Consider the following 8,415-nt stretch of genomic DNA (forward strand, 5'->3'; position numbering starts at 1 on the left):
AATCCTTCAATATAATGTCTGGCCTATTTGCATCTATCTTTCTGTCAGTTTGAACAGGGAAGTTCCAAAGGAGCGAGATGTGATCATTTTCAAGCACTGGTGGTGGTTTGTGTTCCCACCAGTTTTTATCATGGGGCAGGTCCAAGTCTTTCCAAATTACCCAGTGAATATACTGTGCTGCTCTACCATGCTTATAAAAATTCTCTTTAGTATGATGTTTTCTTGTTTTTATGCTTTAAGACAAGTTTTAACATCCAGTCATCAGAGTTTTTCAGGTAGGTGTTTAGGCTAATTGTGGCAATCTTCATTATTAATTCCAGTTGTAAAAGTGCATGGCCACCCTCTTTTCTTGACAGATAAAGTTGTTTTATATCTGCCCTAGGGTGGTGCATTCTATGCATTGTCAACAATTTTCATATTTTCTGTCAAGATTGCAGATTTTAGTAATTGACCAGTAGATCACGACTGATATGGTTAAAGTATTGATCTTTTCGATCCTGTTTCTTGCATTCAGCTCTGTCTTGAGTATTGCCCTTTAGCTACAATAACATTCTTTACTGATCATCAGTATTATTGTTATTATTGCCGTTGTTGTTGTTATTAAGGTGGTGAGCTAGCTGAATCATTAGAATGCCGGGCAAAATGCTGCTACGTTCTGAGTTCAAATTCCGCTGAGGTCGACTTTACCTGTCATCCTTTCAGCATTGATGAAATAAGTACCAGTTACACATTGGGGTTGAAGTAATCGACTATCCCCTCCCCCAAATTTTCAGGCCTTGTGCCTACAGTAGAAAGGAATATTAATTTTATCATCAACATCATCATTATTATTATTATTATTATTATTATGATTGTTGTTGTTAAGGTGGCAAGCTGGCAGAATTGTTAGTGCATTAGGAAAAACGCTGAATGGCATTTCATCCATCTTTACATTCTCAGTTCAAATTCCACCAAGGTTGACTTTGCCTTTCATCCTTTCAGGTTGATAAATTAAGTACCAGTGAAGCACTGGGATCAATGTAATCAACTGGTCTCCTCCCACAAAATGTCAGGCTTTGTGCCCCTAGTAGAAAGGATTATTATTATTATTATAATTATTATTATTATTATTAAGACAGTGAGCGAGCTGGCAGAATCATTAGCACACCAGACAAAATTGTTAGCAGCATTTCATCCGTCTTTACATTCTGAATTCAAATTCTCCCATGGTCAAATTTGCCTTTCATCCTTTCAGGGTTGATAAATTAAGTACTGGGTCAGTGTAATCAACTGGTCCCCTCCCCCAATATTTCAGGCCTTGTGCCTTTAGTATAAAGAATTATAATTATTATTATCATCATATGAGAATTAAAGGCAGTGAGTTGGTAGAATTGTTAGAGCATTAGACAAAATAACTGACAGTATTTCTGAGTTCAAATTCCACTTATATCAACCTTGCCTTTCATCCCTCCAGGTCAATAAATCAACTACCAGTCAAGTACTGGGATTGTTAATGACGACTATGCTCTACACATCAAATTGCTGGCCTTGTGCCTAAATCAGAAACCATTATAACATTAAAATGATAAACAATTTTTTTTGTCTTTCTACTACTGAAATTATAACTGCATTTAAATAAAAATTTGGGTTGATGTGGGTTGGGTCAAATTAATCAAAGCTATTACCAAGAATTCCACTGATTCATTCTTTAGTGAGACCAAAATGTATTTAAGACTGCCGAGTTGTAATCCTTTCTCACATAGCTGAATGAATGAATCTGGGGAAATTGCTTTAAATTGCTTTTTATCAAAATTCATTTTCAGATTTCATCCAAAGACAGATATACAATATAATGTTTCCTCATTTTAAAGCATCATTGTAATTTATTTTGGTACACACTGCTGATTACTTCCAGCATGTAATTATTCTAGCTGGAAATGCTTGTCCATTAATTTGTTCCAGTCTTTGTCTTTTATTACACAACACTTGGCAACAGGAATGTTAGTGGTGGTGGTGGTGGTGTTGTTGTATTTTATGTGGATGTCTTCTCCTTCCTTCTTTGAATTTTAAATTAAAATATTTACTCTTTACTTTTTATCTTCTGTTTTTGTGTTGACTTATTTAATAAATCATATTGGTGGATATTTGTGTTTCTGTATGTGTGTGTTTATATACATACCTGCATACATACATCTGTGTATATATATACATATATATATATATATATATACATATGTATACATATATATACATTATATACATATATATGCATATATATACACATATATACATATATATACATATATATACACATATATACATATATATATACATATATACATATACACATATATACACACACATATATATATACAACACATATATATACACATACACACATTATATATATACACACATACATATACCCACACACACACACATATATACATATCATCATCATTTAATGTCCGCTTTCCATGCTAGCATGGGTTGGATGATTTGACTGAGGACTAGCGAACAAGATGGCTGCACCAGGCTCCAATCTGATCTGGTAGAGTTTCTATAACTGGATGCCCTTCCTCATGCCAACCACTCTGAGAGTGTAGTGGGTGATTTTACGTGCCACCGGCACAAGGGTCAGTCAGTCAGTACTGGCAACAGCCACGCTCAAATGGTGTTTTTTACATGTCACCTGCACAGGAGTTAGTCCAGCAGCAGTGGCAACGACCTAGATCAAATGTTTTTTTCATGTGCCAGACAGTTCATAAGGTACACGATATGCAAAAGTTCTATATCAAGATGTCGTGTCTCGGGCGGAGACCAGTTGGACGAATATTGTCGAGCCGCGGTTGTGGTCTCAACCGCCGAGCTGGTTCTCTTAATATAGAATTCTTCAGATGGACTGTTTTACTTGGTGAAGGGATTCACTCTAACAGCGTGGATCTGTGAAGTTGGTGTGTACATATCTGAAGAGGACGATGGTAGAGACGACTTGAAGTTGGTACAATGATGGTGACGATGGCGGCGGAGATAGAAGACGTTCTGTTGCGGGTGTGCTTAGCATCGTTGTAGCTGAAGCAGGAGCATGGCTGGTCGTCTGTCGCTGGAACTGGAACATGTTGAGTAGCTCTGTGGTCAGTGACTAGACATCAAAAGGTCTGAAGTCGAAAGACAAAGAATACTGAGAACAGTCCTTTATATACAAGAAAGGTGGCTCAACAGAGCCTAGGGAAAAGGATGTTATGAGACCTTAACCAAAGGCTGTGATTGGTTGGCTTTGAACAGTGGCGCGAAATAAGTAGAGTCAAAACCGTGCCACATGTCAACCAATCAGATCAGTGGACACAACAGGAACAACCCGGCCAAAGATGGCTGTAATCTCAAATGAGATCATTCCTGCTGTGTCTCTCAAACTGTGAGGATATCAGATACTGCTACAGAGCCCCACGCCAGACGTTTTGTCGTAGACATAAAGGCGATAAAAAATGGGAGCGAAGATGATATCCGAACGGTTAGTCAAATAAACTGGCACTAGGTCACCTGTGGGGACATTCGAGTGAACGTAAGGCCCCTGAGGAATAATAATGGCTGCATGTTTGAAAACGGCGGGTCACTAGTGTAGGAAATACGACCGCATGTGAGGAGGTTGGTGACATAGGTAAGTCACACGGTCGCATCCCTAACGAAATAAGATAAGCCATAAATACAATTTATACAATACAGTGCCAACAGAATATAAATGAATGATGACAAGCCGTTCCACTGTTTGAGAGAAGATAAGATTTTATTTACAAGGTGTTAAGGTTAGAGAGTTGTGAGTGCTAGCAAGTGTTGTGTATGTGTGCATGCAACAAGTGTTTGTGTCTGTGTGTTTGTGTGTGTGACAGATACAGATAAGGTGAATGCGTGTGACAGAAATACAGAGCATAGAGTTAATGATGGAATTTGGATTACAGTTCATAAGGTACACGATATGCAAGAGTTCTATATCAAGATGTGTCTCGGGCAGAGACCGGTTGGGCGAATATTGTCGAGCCACGGTTGTGGTCTCAATCGCCGAGCTGGTTCTCTTAACATAGAATTTTTCAGATGAACTGTAATCCAAATTCCATCATTAACTCTATGCTCTGTATTTCTGTCACACACATTCACCTTATTTATATCTGTCACACACACGAACACACAGACACTAACACTTGTTGCATGCACACATACACAACACTTGCTAGCACTCACAACCCTCTAACCTTAACACCTTGTAAATAAAATCTTATCTTCTCTCAAACAGTGGAACGGCTTGTCATCATTCATTTATATTCTGTTGGCACTGTATTGTATAAATTGTATTTATGGCTTATCTTATTTCGTTAGGGATGCGACCGTGTGACTTAACTATGTCACCAACCTTCTCACATGCGGTCGTATTTCCTACACATTCATCAGAGCATACTGGCTTCATTCCTTGCAAGCTTACGCATGTCTTCAGCAGTCACAACCCATGTTTTGCTGCCATGTAGCATAGCTGTTTGTTCACATGCGTCATACGGTCTACCTTTTACTCTTAGCGAGAGACCCTTTGTCACCAGCAGAGGTAAGAGCTCTCTGAACTTTGCCCAGGCTATTCTTATTCTAGCAGCTACACTTTCATTGCATCCTCCCCAGCTACTGACTTGGTCACCTAGGTAATGGAAGCTATCAACTACTTGTAGTTTTCCTCCCTGGAATGTGGCAGAAGTTGTTCACACATTTTTAAAAAAGAAATAAGTGGAAACTCCACCGGTGAGCATGTTAAATCACAAGGCACCAAAAGAGAATGACTCTCCCCAGACACGACAGTATATACTTCAACATACAAACTCACATAAAGAATCTTGCAAACCAAATCCAAAAACCAAATATATTGGGATGTCCAGAAAGTCCGTGTCGATTTTTAAAGGAAAGAAAAAGGTCAATAAATACTTGCCATTACATTTTTAATCAACAAAATATGAACCATTTTGTAGCACAATGCGTCTCCATCTTGCCTTTAACTTGAAAATACCCTCTTCCCAGAATTGAGGTGGTTTCATGGCAAAGAATTCAAGGTATCTTTTTACGTCATCCAAGGAATTGAAATTTTTACCATTAAGACTATTCTGCAGAGACCTGAATAGTGAAAATCCGAAGGAGCAATATCTGGAGAATATGGAGGGTGGGGACAAACATCCAGCCGAGCTGCAGCAATTTTTGTCTGGTTCCCAAAGCACAAATGCCAAAAATGAACTTTCTTATCTTCCATTTAAAGGGTTACAGAATTAACACAGGTTATAGGAACATAAATCTTCTTCCACGAAAGATAGCTTAAACTGTGCTCTAAATGGAGGTGTAGTAAAATCCTATTTTCTGGACTTAACTATGTACTAAAATAAGTCAAAAGTTAAGCTACTATAAATTGGCACAAACTTTCCGGACAACCCAATATATATATACATATATACGAGGAGGTGGGCTGAAAAGTTCCTGGCCTTGGGTAAAAGGATATACAGGTGGATCAGCCACTTAAGACTTCATTCGACATATTCCATTCTCAGATTCGCATGCTTACTGCAGTGGCTCTTCAATCTTTCCAATCCCTGCAAAAGAACTCAGAAGGCTGGGACCCCAACCACACCCTTCGTGACACTCCTAAAGTCAGGAACTTTTCAGAACCTCTTGTGTATATATGTTCTTTTATTCTTTTACTTGTTTCAGTCATTTGACTGTGGCCATGCTTTTAGTCGAACAAATCAACACCAGGACTTACTCTTTGTAAGCCTAGTACTCATTCCATCGGTCTCTCTTGCCAAACTGCAAATGTATGGAAAACATAAACACACCAACATCAGTTGTTAATCGATGGTGGGGGACAAACACAGACAGACAAACATACAATGTAATTATTCATTTTCATTCCAGGTGCCATTACATTAAACATTTGCAAAGAGTAACCATGCCTCACACAAAAAATTCAGCAGAACTATCAGATTTTCAGGGAGGTCGTATTGTTGGGCAATCTGAGGCTGGTCTTTGCCAGTGAAAAATTGCCGAAAATCTAATTCCTTTTGCTACTGTAAATAGAATTATAGAGCAATTCAAAAGCAAAGGAAAGCATCAACAGATTCTTGGCCTGGCTGACCTGGGCCCTTGGAAAGGAAGCTTCGTTGTAAGAAGAGAATTGTGGAAAACGAACCCCATTCAAATGCTTCTGATATTGCAAAACAGCTAGAAGTTAGTTCAAGAACATGTGTTACATATCTGCATAAGCTTGGATATTATGGAAGAGCCGCTAGAAGAAAACCTCTCCTTCAACCAATTAATATCATGAAAAGAAAGAAATAAGGAGATTCCAGAAAAACCAGTTCATTTTAGGATTGAGTGATTTTCTCAGATGAACCCAGATTTGCATTATTTTCAGACAGTAGACGTGTTTGGGTCTGGAAACTTCCCAATCAAGAATTTGATTTGAAACAACTCCAACCAACTGTGAAACATGGCGATATCTCTGTAATGGTATGGGGAGCTGTCACCAGCAATAGCTGTTCTGAGCTGATTGAATGTGTTGGAACCATAAACTCTGAAAATACATCAAAATACTTAAGCAAGGACTACTTCTGATGTATTCACATAATAACATAACGAAAAATGAGTTTTTATTCATGGAAGATGGGGCTCCATGCCATACAGTGAAAAGGAATCAACAATGGCTGACTGAGAATGGGTTGAAAAAGCTTACTTGGCCCAGCCAATCTCTTGACATGAACTCAATTGAAAATCTTTGGAGTATATGAGATAGAGCTATACGAAAAACTCGACAGAAACCTAAAGCTAAAGGTGAATTCTTTTGATTGTTGCATGAAAAGTGAGCAGAAATTCCACAAAGCTCATCAGTTCAATGCCAAAAAGACACGACATGTCAGGGGGATTTGCCAGGGCAGGTCCAATCCATAACATTACATGACATGTCAGATTCGCCAGAGGGGTAGCCCCAACCCATTACATTACATGACATGTCATGTCAGAGATTCGCCAGAGGGGCAGACTGAACCCATAACATTACATGACATGACTGAGATTCGCCAGAGGGGTAGACCCAATCCATAACATTACATGACATGTCAGATTCGCCAGAGGGGTAGACCCAACCCATAACATTAAATGACATATCAGATTAGCCAGAGGGGCAGGGCCAACCCATAACATTACATGGCATGTCAGATTCGCCAGAGGGGCAGACCCAACCCATAACATTACATGACATGTCAGATTTGTCCCAGGGGCAGACAAACCCATAACATTACATGACATATCAGATTCACCAGAGGGGCAGGGCCAATCCATAACATTACATGACATCAGAGGGGCAGAGCCAGCCCATAACATTACATGGCATGTCAGATTCGCCAGAGGGGCAGGGCCAATCCATAACATTATGTGACATGTCAGATTCGCCAGAGGGGCAGGGTCAATCCATAACATGTCAGATTAGTCAGAGGGGCAGACAGACCCATAACATTACATGACATGTCAGATTTGCCAGAGGGGCAGACTGAACCCATAATATTTCTGTTGTGTCTTATAATGTAACACTCTCATGGTGAGTGAGTTACATTATAAGGCACAAAAAGAAAATGACTCTCCCCAGACATAACAGAATATGCTTCAACACACGAACTCACATAAAGAATCTTGCAAACCAAATACCAAAAACGAAATGCATCTAAATAGTTTTCTATTTTATCTACATCTAATATGATTTATGGGAATAAAATTGTTCTCCTGTACTTCATATATACTTTTCTTTTAATAGACTCAGATGGATGTAAATTCAAGTTGATCTCTGTAGAATTTTAATTTAGAATGCAGAAAAATGTATTCAAATACCACAGGCATTAGTATTTAATTAATGCTCTACTGATTCTTCCTATTCTCAGTGCCTGACTTGAACAGACTTTTGATTAAAGACATTCTAATCTTGACCATCCTGTCTGTTTTGTTTTGATATTGTTTATCTTTGACTACATTATCTGATATATCCATCCAATTTTTTTTAAAGGATGTAGATGTGAAACATTGTGAGAGATTTGGCTGCTATTTCTAACACGCTGAGTGACCACATGTTCTCTCCCAATGCTTACAGTTAAAAGAACAGATATTTTTTTTAAATTGATAAAAACATGTATACATACTGACCCCCTACAGAATAAAGAGAGAGACAGAGGGAGGGAGAAAGAGAGAGACAGACAGACAGACAGAGAGACAAACAAACAGACAGACAGACGGAGACAGACAGACTGGCAAACAGACAGAGGGAGAGAGACAGACAGACAGAAGGAGAGAGAGAGAGAGAGAGAGAGAGAGAGAGAGAGAGAGAGAGAGAGAGAGAAAAGAGAAAGACTTGGCTGTTATTTCTGGTGTCTC

Source organism: Octopus sinensis, linkage group LG7 (assembly GCF_006345805.1).
Source record: "Octopus sinensis linkage group LG7, ASM634580v1, whole genome shotgun sequence".
Classification (NCBI taxonomy): domain Eukaryota; kingdom Metazoa; phylum Mollusca; class Cephalopoda; order Octopoda; family Octopodidae; genus Octopus; species Octopus sinensis.